Source organism: Pseudophryne corroboree, chromosome 6 (genome assembly GCF_028390025.1).
Source record: "Pseudophryne corroboree isolate aPseCor3 chromosome 6, aPseCor3.hap2, whole genome shotgun sequence".
NCBI classification, from domain to species: Eukaryota; Metazoa; Chordata; class Amphibia; order Anura; family Myobatrachidae; genus Pseudophryne; species Pseudophryne corroboree.
In genome coordinates this window covers 36,263,383-36,283,780 of record NC_086449.1, presented here as the reverse complement: position 1 = coordinate 36,283,780, position 20,398 = coordinate 36,263,383, and the positions used below count along the sequence as shown (strand labels likewise).

General features: G+C 46.0%; 1 protein-coding gene across 1 annotated transcript in view; it reads left to right on the top strand.

The window, feature by feature from the left end:
* LOC134934209 (uncharacterized) overlaps nucleotides 1–20,398 on the top strand; it is a 110,432-nt gene that overhangs the window by 14,298 nt on the left and 75,736 nt on the right. The window lies entirely within an intron of this gene.

Here is a 20,398-nt window from a genome sequence, read left to right as displayed (position 1 = left end):
CCTACCGTTAAAGGAAATGGTACTAGTCCTGATTTGCTATGACCTTGAGGTACTTGAGAGCATACCCAACAATCTGTTTGATTTAACACACTACCCACTAAGGAGTGATAGTCACTCAATGGATGCCGGTCCATGTGGATATTAAAACTGGATTGGCATTTCTTAATGCACCCATCCTCAACTACGTTGTCACAGAGCCTACAGATACAGTTTTCTTCAGCTAACAATCCTTCACAATTCCTTCTATTGTCAATACTATCGGATCGTTTTCTGATACTCGCCTTTACTTGTTGATTAAGTTGTTCTTGGAAAACTACGCCTCCATCTTTGTCATCAGAACCCATTCCAGAACCTCTCTCGACCTCCATGGTACTCTCGCCGGAACAGACTGCTCTGGTCAACATCATGGTCAACAGGAAAATCCGGATCACAGTCTCTTGGGGCAAGTCCATCTTATAGGAGGAAATGAAGAAGAATGAGAAGGGGAAAAAAATAACTTGAGGGAGAGGGGATGGGAAGTGGAGAAAAACAATAAAAGGGAACAGGGAATCGACAACTGCTTTTGATCTTGTGATTTTCAATGCTCAGGTGCCGCCTCAGTCCTCTTGGAACAGACACTCCAGTGATACAACTTCCTCTACCGTCTGTTCCTTATCACGGGACCTCTCTGGATCAGCAACCTTCTTACAATGGGACGAATGAACCCAAGTCTCTCTCTCGGCAACCTTCAATGCTGTAGTGCTAGTCAATAAGACTTGGTATGGTCCTTCCCATCTGTCAATAAGGCAACCTGAGCGTAGAAAATTCCGTATCATTACATAATCCCCAGGTTCAATGTCATGACAATTACTATCTGATAAATCAGGAATCACCAACTTCAAATTATCATTTTGATTCCTTAGCTGTTTACTCATGTTAATCAGGTACTTTACAGTCACTTCATTGTTACACTTCAAATCATCCTGAGGGTTAATCATAACATGCGGTTGTCGACCAAACAAAATTTCAAAGGGAGACAGATTAAGAGGGGACCTGGGAGTGGTTCTGATGCTGTACAGTACAATGGGTAAAGCTTCTGGCCATGTCAATCCTGTCTCTGCCATTACTTTGCTCAGTTTATTTTTAATAGTGCTGTTCACTCTTTCCACCTTCACACTCGCCTGTGGACGGTATGGAGTGTGCAGCTTGCTATCAATTCCCATCAACTTACACATTCCTTGAAAGACATCACCTGTAAAATGGGTACCCCTATCACTTTCGATTATTCTAGGGATACCATATCTACATACAAATTCCTGCACAATTTTCTTAGCAGTAAACATAGCGGTATTTGTGGCCGCCGGAAATGCTTCGACCCAATTTGAGAACACATCTATACAAACAAGTACATATTTCAAATTTCGACAAGGGGGTAATTGAATAAAGTCAATCTGTATTACCTGAAAAGGACCGCCTGTAGGTGGGATATGAGATGGTTCTGTTGGTATTGCCTTTCCGATATTCTTTCTCAGGCAGGTAAGGCATGACATTGCTCTCTTACTCGCATGAGATGAAAATCCTGGGGCGCACCAATATGCTCTTACCAACTTGCACATTCCCTCCTTGCCCAGATGAGTCAGCCCGTGTGCTGCCTCAGCTAAACATGGAAGATATGCTCTGGGGGCCACTGGTTTACCTTGTCCATCCGTCCAGAGTCCTGAGGACTCCTGGCCATATCCCTTTGCCTTCCAGACTGCCTTTTCCTGTGTGGAACACAAATTTTGCATTTCACACAACTTCTGTGTGTTGATGGTATTAAATACCATCAATTGTGTGGTGACTGTCTGTCTGGGGGTACCAGCTGCTAACTTAGCTGCTTCGTCTGCTCGGCTGTTACCAAGTGATCTGGGTCCTGGCTATATGTGTGTGCTTTACACTTGATAACAGCCACTCTGTCGGGTTCCTGTATCGCTGTTAGAAGCCTTTTGATGTGAACTGCATGCGCTACCGGTGTACCAGCTGCCGTCATGAAGTTTCTGAGGCGCCATAGGGCTCCGAAATCATGGACTACCCCGAATGCGTATCTAGAATCGGTGTAGATATTGGCTGATTTGCCCTTAGCCAATTCACATGCTCTGGTTAGGGCGACCAGTTCAGCAACCTGGGCTGAGTGAGGTGGGCCTAGCGGTTCAGCTTCTATGGTGCCTTGGTCATCTACGACTGCGTATCCAGTACACAAGTCTCCCGAGTCTGACTGTCTGTGACAACTACCGTCCGTGTAGAAAGTTAGATCTACATCTTCCAGTGGGCTGTCACTGATGTCAGGCCTTGCGGTAAAATTTTGGGTCAAATATTCCATACAATCATGTGTGTCCTCCTTTGTATTAAATCCTCCTTCCCCACCACTCTCATCCTCCACCCTTTGTGCCTGTCCAGGCACACCTGGGAGATATGTTGCAGGATTTAATGCACTGCATCTCCTTATGGTGATGTTTACGGGGGCCATTAGTGCCAATTCCCATCTTGTAAACCGCGCTGATGAGACGTGCCTGGTTTGGGCAGAATTTAACAAGGCTGACACTGCATGTGGTGTATGAATTGTGAGGTTGTGACCTAGCACTACATCTTCGCTTTTCGTTACTAGCAATGCTATCGCAGCAACGCTTTGCAAGCATGTGGGGAGGGATCGCGCTACCGTGTCTAGCTGAGCGCTGTAGTATGCTACTGGCCAGCTGGCATCACCGTGCTTTTGGGTTAGGACGCCTGCCGCGCAACCAGCACTTTCTGTTCCGTACAGCTCAAAGGGTTTCCCATAGTCTGGCATACCTAATGCTGGTGCCTGCGTTAGGCACTGTTTAAGTCTCTCAAATGCCATTTCGGACTCGTCTGTATGCGAAATCCGATCAGGCTTGTTTGAGGAGACCATCTCCTGCAAAGGTAACGCTAGAATGGAAAATCCTGGGATCCAGTTACGGCAATACCCACACATTCCTAAAAACGTTCTGATCTGTTGCTGGGTTTGAGGCAGAGTCATGTCTCTAATTGCTTGAATTCTATCAGCGGTCAGGTGTCTCAGTCCTTGTGTTAGACAGTGTCCCAAATATTTTACTTTAGTTTGGCATAATTGCAACTTGTCTTTGGAAACCTTGTGTCCTGTGTCTGAAAGATGAAACAGGAGCTGTTTCGTATCCTTCAGGGAGGCTTCCAATGAATCTGAACACAGTAGTAAATCATCCACGTACTGTATCAATACTGATCCACTCCCTGGTTGGAAAGACTGTAGACAATCATGCAAAGCCTGAGAAAATATACTTGGACTATCTATGAAACCTTGTGGTAATCGAGTCCATGTGTATTGGACTCCTCTGTATGTAAATGCGAACAAATATTGGCTGTCAGGGTGCAGAGGTACCGAAAAGAAAGCGGAGCAGAGGTCAATACCAGTAAAAAATTTCGCAGTGGGAGGGATTTGCATAAGGATGACAGCTGGATTTGGCACTACGGGGAACTGACTCTCAACTATTTTGTTAATCCCCCTTAGATCCTGCACTAGCCGGTAACCCCTCCCCCCACTCTTTTTCACAGGGAAGATGGGACTATTGGCAGTGCTGGATGTTCTTACCAGAATGCCCTGTTGTAGCAAGCGCTCTATTACTGGGTACACTCCTAACTCCACCTCTGGCTTCAAAGGGTACTGTGGGATTTTTGGAGCTATCCTACCATATTTTACTTGTACAACTACCGGAGCTACGTTTGCCATTAATCCAGTGTCCTGTCCATCTTTAGTCCAAAGTGACTCTGGTATCTGGGATGTCATTTCTTCTATTTGGGATGGAATCTTATTTGTCATAATGGTATGTTGTTAGGCGCCGAGGGTCCGCTCGTCAGTGCGGTCCGGCGCCTAGCAACCAGGGACGCCGTATGCGGACAGCCGCCGGCTCCCTAGCAACGCTAGACACCGGGCGCACGGAGCCGCACGGACCTTAGCAACGGGGACGCCACTTGCGGACTGCGTTCCCCGTTGCTAGGTTCAGTTGTAATTATCACTGACCTGTTTCCCTGGCCATGCAGCTTGACAGCTGCATGGCATTTAATCCAATCAGCCTCCAAACAGCTGATTGGAGGACTCTCTGTTAAGAACACTTCCTGGGCTTCTCACAGACGCCGGTTATAGCTTCCTGTTTGCTGTATCAGTTGCTGAGAGTGTTCCAGTCCTGCTCTATCCGGTCGTTCCTGTCCTCAGTGGTCCAGTACTCGGAAGTTGTCATCTGTTCCTGGAGTCCTGACCGAGCACCCTTAAACATCCTGTGGTGTTCGTGAGTCGCGGCGTAGCCGTGTGTTGCAGCTTGACCGCTTACTATTTTATTATTTGTTATATTGTGTTTCGGAGCTTTTGCGGAGGATTCCGCTCCCACAAATCCACTCTGGTATCCAGCGGTGCTGGGTAGGAGTAACGGATTAGTGGGTTTTTGGTTGTCCTTTTCCATGGCGGTTTGTCCGCACATACTTCTGGTTTTAGATTAGTTAGCTTGTAGCCCCTGGCCTGGTTGTTTAGTCAGAGGGCCCCTTGTTATCACCCTGTCTCGGATTTCCCTTTGTCTCCCATTAAGACCTGCGGGGGCATCGGAGTTGGGCAGACATAATCCGCCCTTCAAACGCGGCTGCCATGGGCTCAAGCAACCATAGTCACGCAGGGGATTTCTGATAACACGGGCGAGACAACGGAGTTAGGGCGCCAGGGGTTACTAGGCTTTCCTGCTCCCGTTACCAGCATTCCCTTCCAGTACTCCGGCCTTTGTCAAAAGATCTCCCCTGGTCGGAAGTACTGGAATCATAACATTTGTGACATTAATTTTGATGGGGAGTCTAACATGTCTCGCACTTCCTGAGCGTGATTCTCAGGTATGTCCAAGAATACACCTTCAGGAGTACAATAAATGACGCACCCCATTTTACACAATAAATCTCTTCCCAGGAGATTAGTCGGTGCCGATGCAGCCAGCAAAAAGGAATGCTTGGTATGTAAAGGCCCTATTGTAATCTCGGCTGGTTTGCTAACAGGGTAATGCTGGACTACTCCCGTTACTCCCATGGCTGGAATTGTCCTACCAGTGGTTCTCATGCCCACTGTCGAATTTATCACTGATTTGGCCGCCCCCGTATCTACAAGAAAGTTTAATGATTTACCAGCTACATTAATTGCAATTTCGGGTTCACTTCCAAGACTTGCAATCAATTTTACTGGCTGCAGATTACAGGTATGGCCACACCCCTATTGGGTATGGTGACCTCCCTGAATCCCGCTGGCAGCAACTACTTGTGAAGGGGTTAAATGGGAACTACCAGAGGCTTGCCAGTCTCTGTTCGGGGGGTATCTTTTTGTTTCCCCTGCATGTGGCTCATAACTCCGTTTCTGCGGACCCTGCTCCCAATGTCGTTTGTCGTGTCGTTGTCTAGGGGGTTGATATGAGTTTTGTAAATTTTTCACTCTACAATCTCGTGCCATGTGTCCCTGTCTATGACAAGAATAACAAGTTACCACATTTGACTTACCCACAGGGTTTGGTGATTTATACAAAGGCTGCCTTGTGGTCAGGGCCTGTATACTTACGGCCATTAATTTATCACCTTGTAGTTCCCTGTGTCTGGTGATATTCCGATCGTGATCAACAGCTGCCTCTCTCAAAGTAGCCACCGACAGACCTCGCCAACATGGTTGCGTGGTCTGCACCCTTGTCTTTAATGCCTCTTTTAAACCATCCATTAGTACAGATACTGCTACTTCTCGATGGTTTATGTTCGTTTTAATGTCCTCTATGCCTGTGTATTTTGCCATTTCTAGTAATGCCCTGTGAAAATATTCTGCAGCAGTTTCTGACTCCTTTTGTTTAATGGAGAAAATCTTGTTCCATTTAACTACAGCTGGGAAATACTCCTTTAACTGTAAACTTATTCTTTTTACATTATCTTTGTTGTACACATCTGTAAGAGGTACATCCTGATCCAATCCACAGTCAGCTAAAAATTGAGCTGCGTCGACATTGGAGGGTAAACATGCCCTCAGCAATATCTGCCAGTCTTTGTTATTGGGCTCTAAAGTGTTCCCTAGGTCTCTGATGTATTTTTGGCTAGCAACTAAGTCTTTCCTAGGGTCAGGGAATTCAGACACTATGGTTCTTAATTCCATTCGGGAAAATGGGCTATACATGGCAATGTTCCTAATGGGAGTGACTCCTGTGGTGTCTGTTTTCCCATTTGGAACAGCTATCACCCTAACAGGATTAAGTCTAGCAACATCATTCTGTGTAGATTCTACAGCCTGTGGTGAAATGGTTTCAGCATAGTGTATGGTGCCGTACTTACCCGTTGATACGACCTCACCTGTCCCTCCGCTAGGGGCCTTTGTTACTAATCTTAAGGGTTGGGCCGTGACTACTGTAGTTTCTGATATGGTGGCAGCTAGAGAGAGCGCTGATATTGTTGCTGATTCGTCCTCTTGATCACACTCCTGGGGAAAGTTCAAAACAGGGTACAACTTGCACGGGTTAATACTTGCATTGGTTAACTTATTAACATTTACACAGTTGCTAAGTGTTTGTTTGTTACACCCTAGTGCGTCATTCTCCGCAACCAATTTCTCTCCTGATATGTATGGTGGCGGCGGGGCCGTGGCTATCAATTTCTTGATAGGATTAGATCCCGCCGCCAGAGCCAATCCTCTCTGTATTTCACCCTCCTGTTGCCATAACTGCAAATAATCATAATGTTGGATTTGTCTCTTTGTTGATTTAATGAGACATATCCTCCTCCTTAAATTTTCTAACACTTCTGGGCTAAAGCTACCTACTCTTGGGAATTTCTCCCCGTCATGCATTGTCATTCTTTCCCATTCATCACATAAAACCTCTGTGTGTGAACCATATTTTTCACACATTACATACCTTGCCGACCCGACTGGTCGGTTCACTGAATCAACCCGAACCGAGGTTGATCGCCCCCTTCCTGAACAATTGGCCCCCATAACTTGCAGGTGTTGCTTTCACCACCTCTGACCTTAAATCAGGGTCTTCAGCGAACCCTTACAAAAAACAAAATGTTCACGATAGGCTGACGGTTGCGGTTTACCGAGTACCCCACTCACTCGCCCACGCCGACCAATACGACCTACACACTGCCTTAGCGCTGGCGTACTCGACCCAGGGCCCCTATGAACCTTCGTTTACTGGAACATGTGAGTGTGATCCGCAGAGCATTAACCCTTTCCAGTAACTGTTGGTTGTTGGATAATTCCTGAGTGACCAGCGAACTTCCCTTCAGAAAATAAAAAATTACACAAATCACGTCAGAATGTACAAATAGTGTTTATGATAGAGATGAGCGCCGGAAATTTTTCGGGTTTTGTGTTTTGGTTTTGGGTTCGGTTCCGCGGCCGTGTTTTGGGTTCGACCGCGTTTTGGCAAAACCTCACCGAATTTTTTTTGTCGGATTCGGGTGTGTTTTGGATTCGGGTGTTTTTTTCAAAAAACCCTAAAAAACAGCTTAAATCATAGAATTTGGGGGTAATTTTGATCCCAAAGTATTATTAACCTCAAAAAACATAATTTACACTCATTTTCAGCCTATTCTGAACACATCACACCTCACAATATTATTTTTAGTCCTAAAATTTGCACCGAGGTCGCTGTGTGAGTAAGATAAGCGACCCTAGTGGCCGACACAAACACCGGGCCCATCTAGGAGTGGCACTGCAGTGTCACGCAGGATGGCCCTTCCAAAAAACCCTCCCCAAACAGCACATGACGCAAAGAAAAAAAGAGGCGCAATGAGGTAGCTGACTGTGTGAGTAAGATTAGCGACCCTAGTGGCCGACACAAACACCGGGCCCATCTAGGAGTGGCACTGCAGTGGCACGCAGGATGTCCCTTCCAAAAAACCCTCCCCAAACAGCACATGACGCAAAGAAAAAAAGAGGCTTTTTACTGATATTTGGTGTTTTGGATTTGACATGCTCTGTACTATGACATTGGGCATCGGCCTTGGCAGACGACGTTGCTGGCATTTCATCGTCTCGGCCATGACTAGTGGCAGCAGCTTCAGCACGAGGTGGAAGTGGATCTTGATCTTTCCCTAATTTTGGAACCTCAACTTTTTTGTTCTCCATATTTTATAGGCAGAACTAAAAGGCACCTCAGGTAAACAATGGAGATGGATGGATTGGATACTAGTATACAATTATGGACGGACTGCCACGGTTAGGTGGTATAAAAAAACCACGGTTAGGTGGTATATATTATAATAATAATACAATTATGGATGGACGGACTGCCTGCCGACTGCCGACACAGAGGTAGCCACAGCCGTGAACTACCGCACTGTACACTGGTTGATAAAGAGATAGTAGTATACTCGTAACAACTAGTATGACACTATGACGACGGTATAAAGAATGAAAAAAAAACCACGGTTAGGTGGTATATATTATAATAATAATACAATTATGGATGGACGGACTGCCTGCCGACTGCCGACACAGAGGTAGCCACAGCCGTGAACTACCGCACTGTACACTGGTTGATAAAGAGATAGTAGTATACTCGTAACAACTAGTATGACACTATGACGACGGTATAAAGAATGAAAAAAAAACCACGGTTAGGTGGTATATATTATAATAATAATACAATTATGGATGGACGGACTGCCTGCCGACTGCCGACACAGAGGTAGCCACAGCCGTGAACTACCGCACTGTACACTGGTTGATAAAGAGATAGTAGTATACTCGTAACAACTAGTATGACACTATGACGACGGTATAAAGAATGCAAAAAAAACCACAGTTAGGTGGTATATATTATAATAATAATACAATTATGGATGGACGGACTGCCTGCCGACTGCCGACACAGAGGTAGCCACAGCCGTGAACTACCGCACTGTACACTGGTTGATAAAGAGATAGTAGTATACTCGTAACAATTAGGATGACACTATGACGGTATAAAGAATGAAAAAAAAACCACGGTTAGGTGGTAGGTATATAATAATAAATAATACAATTCTGGTCGGACGGACTGCCTGCCGTGTGCCGACACAGAGGTAGCCACAGCCGTGAACTACCGCACTGTATACTGGTTGATAAAGAGATAGTAGTATACTCGTAACAATTAGGATGACACTATGACGGTATAAAGAATGAAAAAAAAACCACGGTTAGGTGGTAGGTATATAATAATAAATAATACAATTCTGGTCGGACGGACTGCCTGCCGTGTGCCGACACAGAGGTAGCCACAGCCGTGAACTACCGCACTGTACACTGGTTGATAAAGAGATAGTAGTATACTCGTAACAATTAGGATGACACTATGACGGTAATGGTATAAAGAATGAAAAAAAAACCACGGTTAGGTGGTAGGTATATAATAATAAATAATACAATTCTGGTCGGACGGACTGCCTGCCGTGTGCCGACACAGAGGTAGCCACAGCCGTGAACTACCGCACTGTACACTGGTTGATAAAGAGATAGTAGTATACTCGTAACAATTAGGATGACACTATGACGGTATAAAGAATGAAAAAAAAAACACGGTTAGGTGGTAGGTATATAATAATAAATAATACAATTCTGGTCGGACGGACTGCCTGCCGTGTGCCGACACAGAGGTAGCCACAGCCGTGAACTACCGCACTGTACTGTGTCTGCTGCTAATATAGACTGGTTGATATTTAAAGAGATATTAGTAGTATACAACAATACTATACTGGTGGTCAGGCACTGGTCACCACTCCTGCAGCAAAAGTGTGCACTGTTAATTAATATAATTGTACTCCTGGCTCCTGCTAACAACCTGCAGTGCTCCCCAGTCTCCCCCACAATTAATTATAAGCTTTTAATTTATACATTGATGACTGTGCAGCACACTGGGCTGAGCTGAGTGCACACAGACTGAGTCACACTGTGTGACTGACTGTGCTGTGTATCGTTTTTTTTTTCAGGCAGAGAACGGATATAGCAGAGAGAAGTGAACGGATATATTATATTAAATAAAAGTTAACTAGCAACTGCACTGGTCACTGACTGTGGTAAACTAACTCTGTCTGCGACTCTGCACAATCTCTCTCTATCTAATCTATCTATCTCTATTCTAATGGAGAGGACGCCAGACACGTCCTCTCCCTATCAATCTCAATGCACGAGTGAAAATGGCGGCGACGCGCGGCTCCTTATATAGAATCCGAGTCTCGCGAGAATCCGACAGCGTCATGATGACGTTCGGGCGCGCTCGGGTTAACCGAGCAAGGCGGGAAGATCCGAGTCGCTCGGACCCGTGGAAAAAAAAGTGAAGTTCGTGCGGGTTCGGATTCAAAGAAACCGAACCCGCTCATCTCTAGTTTATGACCGGGTTCGTACACAAATGGTACTGGTCAGACTAACTAATGCACACAATTACGTGCGGTACAATCGTTCAGCACATAAGCAACTAATCTTATGTGCAGAGCGACCAGTGGAATCGAAAATTTCGGCTGCGAATTCCTTCAGCCAGAGCTTTATTGGCCTATATGGGTTCTGCACCAACCCCCTGGGTTGTGCTACTTATCTCTATCTATAGCGGACTTCTTTGTCTGCTGTACCTGGACCTCCTGGTCTGTTCTGGACCTCCTGGTCTGTGCTACAGTATGACCTCCTGGTCTGCTATACTCTACTGCTCAAATTTTATATTTAACAAGGGATGCCTCCCTAGCCACCATGTACGACACTTACATGCATGTACCTCTGTGAGAACTCGACTTCTTGTGGTTCAACCTTGAAAATTGTATAAACTTATATATACAAAACACTCACTCATCACATGTACACTTTTGTTTCTATTTCTATTTCTGCGCAGAAATTTTCTTTAAACCAGATGTGTTGTGAATTTGGAGAAGGATCTGTTAGTCTAAATTTCGGACACTAAAATAAACTTGCGCTATTTATCGCGTTGCCACCTTTTCGCCTGTTAAAATATAACACTAGCATGTGATTTGAGTTACGTGGGCGTACCCGGACGCTCCGTTGCGTAATTTACGCTGCATGCGTCGGCCTTTACGTACGCGAGTCTCAGCCCTTTGTTAGAGACACGTGTACACAAAGCCAATGTCCACCGTAACACAACTAACACGTTTATCAATATAGATGATCCTCGATCATCTACCGAACACCACACCAATCTCTCCTTGTACCTTTAGGTAGAGCTGCGTGTGCTTTACACTTTATCCCTTAATATATTACTTTTACACTTTAACTATGAAAAATAAGATTTTACTTACCGATAAATCTATTTCTCATAGTCCGTAGTGGATGCTGGGACTCCGTAAGGACCATGGGGAATAGCGGCTCCGCAGGAGACAGGGCACAAAATAAAAGCTTAAGTATCAGGTGGTGTGCACTGGCTCCTCCCCCTATGACCCTCCTCCAAGCCAGTTAGGATACTGTGCCCGGACGAGCGTACACAATAAGGAAGGATTTTGAATCCCGGGTAAGACTCATACCAGCCACACCAATCACACCGTACAACTCGTGATCTGAACCCAGTTAACAGTATGATAAATGCAAAGGAGCCTCTGAAAAGATGGCTCAACAATAATAACCCGAATTTTTTTGTAACAATAACTATATACAAGTATTGCAGACAATCCGCACTAGGGATGGGCGCCCAGCATCCACTACGGACTATGAGAAATAGATTTATCGGTAAGTAAAATCTTATTTTCTCTAACGTCCTAAGTGGATGCTGGGACTCCGTAAGGACCATGGGGATTATACCAAAGCTCCCAAACGGGCGGGAGAGTGCGGATGACTCTGCAGCACCGAATGAGAGAACTCCAGGTCCTCCTCAGCCAGGGTATCAAATTTGTAGAATTTAGCAAACGTGTTTGCCCCTGACCAAGTAGCTGCTCGGCAAAGTTGTAAAGCCGAGACCCCTCGGGCAGCCGCCCAAGATGAGCCCACTTTCCTTGTGGAATGGGCTTTTACTGATTTTGGCTGTGGCAATCCTGCCACGGAATGTGCAAGCTGAATTGTACTACAAATCCAACGAGCAATCGTCTGCTTTGAAGCAGGAGCACCCAGCTTGTTGGGTGCATACAGGATAAACAGCGAGTCAGATTTTCTGACTCCAGCCGTCCTGGAAACATATATTTTCAAGGCCCTGACAACGTCAAGCAACTTAGAGTCCTCTAAGTCCCTAGTAGCCGCAGGTACCACAATAGGTTGGTTCATGTGAAATGCAGAAACCACCTTAGGTAAAAATTGAGGACGAGTCCTCAATTTCGCCCTGTCAGAATGAAAAATTAAGTAAGGGCTTTTACATGATAAAGCCGCCAATTCTGACACACGCCTGGCTGAAGCCAAGGCTAACAGCATCGACACCTTCCACGTGAGATATTTTAAGTCTATCGTGGAAAGTGGTTCAAACCAATGTGATTTTAGAAAACTCAACACAACATTGAGATCCCAAGGTGCCACTGGAGGCACAAAAGGAGGCTGTATGTGCAGCACCCCTTTCACAAATGTCTGAACTTCAGGTACTGAAGCCAGTTCTTTCTGGAAGAAAATCGACAAGGCCGAAATTTGAACCTTAATGGAACCTAATTTTAGGCCCATAGACAGTCCTGTTTGCAGGAAATGCAGGAAACGACCCAGTTGAAATTCCTCTGTAGGGGCCTTCTTGGCCTCACACCACGCAACATATTTTCGCCAAATACGGTGATAATGTTTTGCGGTTACTTCCTTCCTGGCTTTGACCAGGGTAGGGATGACTTCTTCTGGAATGCCCTTTTCCTTTAGGATCCGGCGTTCAACCGCCATGCCGTCAAACGCAGCCGCGGTAAGTCTTGGAACAGACAAGGCCCCTTCAGTAGCAGGTCCTTTCTTAGAGGTAGAGGCCACGGTTTGTCCGTGAGCATCTCTTGAAGTTCCGGGTACCAAGTCCTTCTTGGCCAATCCGGAACCACGAGTATAGTTCTTACTCCTCTCCTTCTTATGATTCTCAATACTTTTGGTATGAGAGGCAGAGGAGGGAACACATACACGGACTGGTACACCCACGGCGTTACCAGAGCGTCCACTGCTATTGCCTGAGGGTCCCTTGACCTGGCGCAATATTTGTCCAGTTTTTTGTTTAGACGTGACGCCATCATGTCTACCTTTGGTTTTTCCCAACGGTTTACAATCAGTTGGAAGACTTCCGGGTGAAGTCCCCACTCTCCCGGGTGAAGGTCGTGTCTGCTGAGGAAGTCTGCTTCCCAGTTGTCCACTCCCGGAATGAACACTGCTGACAGTGCTATCACATGATTTTCCGCCCAGCGAAGAATCCTTGCAGCTTCTGCCATTGCCCTCCTGCTTCTCGTGCCGCCCTGTCTGTTTACGTGGGCGACTGACGTGATGTTGTCCGATTGGATCAACACCGCCTGACCCTGAAGCAGAGGTTTTGCTTGACTTAAGGCATTGTAAATGGCCCTTAGTTCCAGAATGTTTATATGAAGAGACGTTTCCATGCTTGACCACAAGCCCTGGAAATTCCTTCCCTGTGCGACTGCTCCCCAGCCTCTCAGGCTGGCATCCGTGGTTACCAGGATCCAATCCTGAATGCCAAATCTGCGCCCCTCTAGTAGATGAGCACTCTGCAGCCACCACAGGAGAGACACCCTTGTCCTTGTCGACAGGGTTATCCGCTGATGCATCTGAAGATGCGATCCGGACCATTTGTCCAGTAGATCCCATTGAAACGTTCTTGCATGGAATCTTCCAAATGGAATCGCTTCGTAAGAAGCCACCATTTTCCCCAGGACCCTCGTGCACTGATGTACTGAGACCTCTCCTGGTTTTAGGAGGTTCCTGACTAGCTCGGATAACTCCCTGGCCTTCTCCTCCGGGAGAAACACCTTCTTCTGGACTGTGTCCAGAATCATTCCTAGGAACAGTAGACGTGTCGTTGGAATCAGCTGCGATTTTGGAATATTTAGAATCCACCCGTGCTGTTGTAGTACTACCTGAGATAGTGCCACTCCGACTTCTAACTGTTCCCTGGTTTTTGCCCTTATCAGGAGATCGTCCAAGTAAGGGATAATTAAGATGCCTTTTCTTCGTAGAAGAATCATCATTTCGGCCATTACCTTGGTAAAGACCCGAGGCGCCGTGGACAACCCAAACGACAGCGTCTGAAACTGATAATGACAGTTTTGTACTACAAACCTGAGGTACCCTTGGTGAGAAGGGTATATTGGGACGTGGAGATAAGCATCCTTGATGTCCAGAGACACCATATAGTCCCCTTCTTCCAGGTTCGCTATCACTGCTCTGAGTGACTCCATCTTGAATTTGAACCTTTTTATGTAAGTGTTCAAAGATTTTAGATTTAAGATTGGTCTCACCGAGCCGTCCGGCTTCGGTACCACAAACAGCGTTGAATAATACCCCTTTCCCTGTTGTAAGAGGGGTACCTTGATTATCACCTGCTGGGAATACAGCTTGTGAATGGCTTCCAGAACTGCCTCCCTGTCGGAGGGAGACTTTGGTAAAGCAGACTTCAGGAACCGATGAGGAGGAAACGCCTCGAATTCCAGTTTGTACCCCTGCGATACTACCTGTAGAATCCAGGGATCCACTTGCGAGTGAGCCCACTGCGCGTTGAAATTCTTGAGACGGGCCCCCACCATGTCTGAGTCTGCTTGTAAAGCCCCAGCGTCATGCTGAAGACTTGGCAGAAGCAGGGGAGGGCTTCTGCTCCTGGGAAGCGGCTGCATGGTGCAGTCTTTTTCCTCTTCCTCTGCCCTTGGGCAGAAAAGAGTGGCCTTTTGCTCGCTTGTACTTATGGGAACGAAAGGACTGAGTTTGAAAAGACTGTGTCTTTTTCTGCTGATGTGAAGTAACCTGGGGTAAAAAGGTGGATTTTCCAGCCGTTGCCGTGGCCACCAGGTCCGATAGACCAGCCCCAAATAACTCCTCCCCCTTATACGGCAATACTTCCATGTGCCGTTTGGAATCTGCATCCCCTGACCACTGTCGCGTCCATAATGCTCTTCTGGCAGAGATAGACATTGCGCTTACTCTTGATGCCAGGGTACAAATATCCCTCTGCGCATCACGCATATATAGCAAAGCATCCTTTAAATGCTCTATAGTTAACAAAATATTGTCCCTATCCAGGGTATCAATATTCTCCGTCAGGGAATCCGTCCATGCGACTCCAGCACTGCACATCCAGGCTGATGCGATTGCTGGTCGCAGTATAACACCAGTATGTGTGTATATACTTTTTAGGATATTTTCCAGCCTCCTATCAGCTGGTTCTTTGAGGGTGGCCGTATCAGGGGACGGCAACGCTACTTGTTTAGATAAACGTGTGAGCGCCTTATCTACCCTAGGGGGTGTTTCCCACCGCGCCCTAACCTCTGGCGGGAAAGCGTATAGTGCTAATAATTTATTAGAAATTAGCTGTTTTTTTATCGGGGGAAACCCACGCTTTATCACACACCTCATTTATTTCATCTGACTCAGGAAAAACTATTGGCAGTTTTTTCACACCCCACATAATACCCGTCTTTGTGGTACTTGTAGTGTCAGAAAGGTTCAATGCCTCTTTCATTGCCGTGATCATGTAACGTGTGGCCCTACTGGACATTACGTTTGTCTCGTCACCGTCGACACTATACTCAGTATCTGTGTCAGGGTCTGTGTCAACCCACTGAGGTAACGGCCGTTTTAAGGCCCCTAACGGTGTCTGAGACGCCTGAACAGGCACTAATTGATTTGCCGGCTTTCTCATGTCGTCAACAGTTCTTTGCAAATTGCTGACATTATCACTTAATTGCTTAAACACAATCATCCAGTCAGGTGTCGACTCCCTAGGGGGTGACATCACTAACACAGGCAACTGCTCCGCCTCCACCTCATTTTCCTCCTCATACATGTCGACACACGCGTACCGACACACAGCACACACACCGGGAATGCTCTGATAGAGGACAGGACCCCACTTAGCCCTTTGGAGAGACAGAGGGAGAGTCTGCCAGCACACACCCAGCGCTATATATATACAGGGAAAACCTTATATAAGCGTTAAACCCTTATAGCTGCTGTTTTATTTGTTATCTGCTGCCAAAATGCCCCCCCTTCTCTTTTTTACCCTGTTCAGAAGCAGGACTGCAGGGGAGAGTCAGGGAGCCGTCCTTCCAGCGGAGCTGTGAGGGAAAATGGCGCCAGTGTGCTGAGGAGATAGGCTCCGCCCCTTCACGACGTCCTTATCTCCCGCTTTTTATGTGTAAAATGGCAGGGGATAAAATACATCCATATAGCCCAGGAGCTATATGTGATGTATTCCTTTAGCCACCTAAGGTATTTTTCTGTTATATTGCGTCTCAGGGTGCTCCCCCCCCAGCGCCCTGCACCCTCAGTGACCGGAGTGTGAAGTGTGCTGAGAGCAATGGCGCACAGCTGCGGTGCTGTGCGCTACCTTAGTCTGAAGACAGGAACGTCTTCTGCCGCCGATTTCACCGGACCTCTTCGTCTCTTCTGGCTCTGTAAGGGGGACGGCGGCGCGGCTCCGGTGACCCATCCAGGCTGTACCTGTGATCGTCCCTCTGGAGCTAATGTCCAGTAGCCTAAGAAGCCCAGGTGAGTTCGCTTCTTCTCCCCTTAGTCCCACGATGCAGTGAGCCTGTTGCCAGCAGGTCTCACTGAAAATAAAAAAACCTAAATAAACTTTTATTCTAAGCAGCTCAGGAGAGCCACCTAGATTGCACCCTTCTCGGCCGGGCACAAAAATCTAACTGGCTTGGAGGAGGGTCATAGGGGGAGGAGCCAGTGCACACCACCTGATACTTAAGCTTTTATTTTGTGCCCTGTCTCCTGCGGAGCCGCTATTCCCCATGGTCCTTACGGAGTCCCAGCATCCACTTAGGACGTTAGAGAAAAGGGACAAATCTCTTTTAGCACGTTTATCAATTATAAAATGTCAAACAGGAGAGTGATATGAAAATACACAAATGAAAAAAAGAAATGCAGATATGTGCGTGCGTACGCAAGACAGAAATAAACAGTTTTAAAAGACACTAGCGTGTTGTTCTTACCTCCGGTTCCGGATTCCCTCAGCACCCTTTACTAAGCGAAGCAGACGCTTATCCCGTCAGCACTGCGAAGAATATGATCTCCCGCCCTTTGCTGATGGATAATGTCTGCTGAAATTACCTAGCAGAGATATGTGAAGGACGGACGAGCCCCAAATTGATAAAGCTAAATATTTAACTTATTTAAAACCCTTTAAGAGGTCTAAGAACACTGTAGGCTATTGACGTATGGAGTACCGTAAGGGTACGCACGTTGCGTAACAATCGCTTAGCCGTGGTCGAGACGCTCAAGCGTCACGTTCGCTCACGGCCAAGAGATCACAGGCAGGCACGCTATTGGCTGCCGACTAACGTAATGGTTCGCTATAGCGTAGCGGACGCTCGGGACCACGAGGAGATCACCAGCGGCGCAGACGCTCACAATGTTAAACCTTTATATCTAAACCATAAACAATGTAATATGCAGTAAAACCTTAGTGTAGAGATAGGGTGTAGATGCAACACAATGTAACCTTATTAACTCAAAAGCTGTTCGAGCGTCACCAACGCTCTGAGAATACTTAACACTATAAGAAATACACAACTACCGGGCTTTGGGTCTAACGCCTTATATGAATGTTATACTTGCAAAAAGAATAATACAGTACAAGTCATACACTACAATATAACATAGACTAACTAACCAGATAATTACACAGGAAATACAATACAATACTATTACGTTTAAGGGAATACGAGAGAGAAAGAGGAGAAGAGAGAGAGAGAGAGAGATATGGCTCAGAATAACAAGAAAAACAATATGATTGCGGAGAAGGGGAACGATCGCATGCGCCTCGATATCCAGCTCCCGATTATCAGCAATGAGAACCGTTGAAGAGAGTGAGCTGGATATGATCGGCTTGTCTATTTATGCCCCACACACAATACAATTCAATGGTCCCTACAATCTCATTGTTCATTGGACACAGGAATTCGTCTTCGCATTATAACAAAAGGTCATAGGTTGATTCATACAGGTGGGCTGTGACAATTTCCAACTGCTCAGGTGGGTGGGAAACTAGGTTTCCCGCCGCATGGATAAGTAAGTGCAAATAGTAAATGGACATAAACTTCTTATGTCCATAACTATTCGCACGAGCGATTAATTCGCTTCAAACCAACACCGGAATATTGCTAATTAAATACTCTTCCGATGGATACTAAACACCACTGTATAATCCCTGTCTGACCCTTTGTATCAGACAAAGAGGGATCTCTCTGTCCATGAACATGCTACATTAACTAAACTTTCAGAATCTATCAAAGGGACCATGATCTACAAAATACATTATATAGTGAAAATATGTAACGATTGAGTCGCACGCTACGAACACATAAACTCTACCGTAAATGCACATACCGTGCGCCTGCGGGTGCCTGCAACAGCGAGTATGCGCATGCACGGGAGAGCGCACGCATGCGCAGCACGGACCTGTATGAGGTGCAAATATGGCAGTGTGCATAGTGATATTTTTCAGACTTTGACAATGGGACCCAGTGAAGCCTAAAGCTGGCCATACACTTTAAGATTTTCTGTCCAACCAACCATCCAACCAATCTGCTGGTTGGAACAAAAATTTGGTAATGAATGAGAGCAAATGACAATCGATCAGACAGACAGAAACTCTTGTTTCAAAGCAAACAGATTTAACTAATTTGAATGACCACTTTTGTCTGTTTTCCGGTGCTTGGGAGCAAATGATTGATTGTCATTTGCTCTCATCTATTACCAGATTTTTGTTCCAACCAGCGAATTAGTTGGTTGGTTGGTTGGTTGGTTGGTTGGTTAGTTGATTGGACAGGTAATCTTAAGGAGTATGGCCAACATAACCTTGTGTTTTGTGTAATGTATTCCCTGTGCATTTGCTCCTGTGACTTTCAGGGGGAAGGGGCTTCATTTGCTACCTTCACATTTCACATCTGCAGCTAAATTAAAATACTGTAGGTAACAAAATGCAAAGTCTTAGTGTAGGTACAATTTTCAATTATATCTGTTTCCAACTCAGAATAAAGTTCTAAGCATGTCGCCTTCCCAAGCTTGGTGCACTCTTGGTCCCAGCTTACTTGAAACTTTGCTCCATATCCTGCAGATCCACCTGGTCTTCAAGATGGATTTATGACCTGTGTAACTGTAATCTGCAGCTATACTCTTTCTGGTCAATTAGGGAAGCAGGTACCTTACCGACATACGGGATCCCGGCGGTCTATATAACGACGCCGGGATCCCGTAGGAGAATGCTCTGGATACCGGTAGCACATTACCGACAGCCGGCATCACGTACGTTCTGACAGCGGGACACACTGCCGTCCAGCCTCGCTGGGGGGGGGGAGGTTAGGGATAAGAGGCAGATCAGGGAAGGTTAGGGTTTAAGGACTGGGGAGGGACGGTTAGGGTTGGCCACATAGTAGGGGAGGGTTAGGTTTAGGCACCCAACAGGGAGGGTTGGGGTAGGGTAGCGTAGGGTAGGGGGAGGATTAGGGGGCCTACTGGAGGGTTGTCATGGCAGGGATCCGGCTCTCTGTATTCTAACTGCCGGAATCCCGTCCATCGGCAAAGCATGCTGATCCGGTCTATTAGTGCTTGGCTCAGCAATGAGCTTATCAACTGCTAGACCAGGTTATGGCTATAGTATATCACTGGGCTAGAATTTGGAAATTATTCAGATCTTATCTACTGTATGAGGACAAACAAAGCAAATGTATGAGAAAATAAACTCAAGTAATTGATGGAAAAGGAAGACTGTTATACAGGTTGAGTATCCCTTATCCAAAATGCTTGGGACCAGAAGTATTTTGGATATCGGATTTTTCCATATTTTGGAATAATTGCATATCATAATGAGATATCATGGCGATGGGACCTTAGTCTAAGCACAGAATGCATTTATGTTTCATATACACCTTATACACACAGCCTGAGGGTCATTTTAGCCAATATTTTTAGTAACTTTGTGTATTAAACAAAGTTTTTTTACATTGTGCCATCAGAAAACAAAGGTTTCACTATCTCAGTCTCACTCCAAAAATTCCGTATTTCGGAATATTCCGTATTTCGGAATATTTGGATATGGGATACTCAACCTGTACTACAATTACACAGAGGTGAGTTACTTTCACTCATTACAAACATGGGGGGTAATTCAGACCTGATGGCAGCAGTAAATTTGTTAGCTAATGGGCAAAACCATGTGCACTGCAGGGGGGGGGGGGCAGATATAACATGTGCAGAGAGAGTTAGATTTGGGTGGATTATATTGTTTCTGTGCAG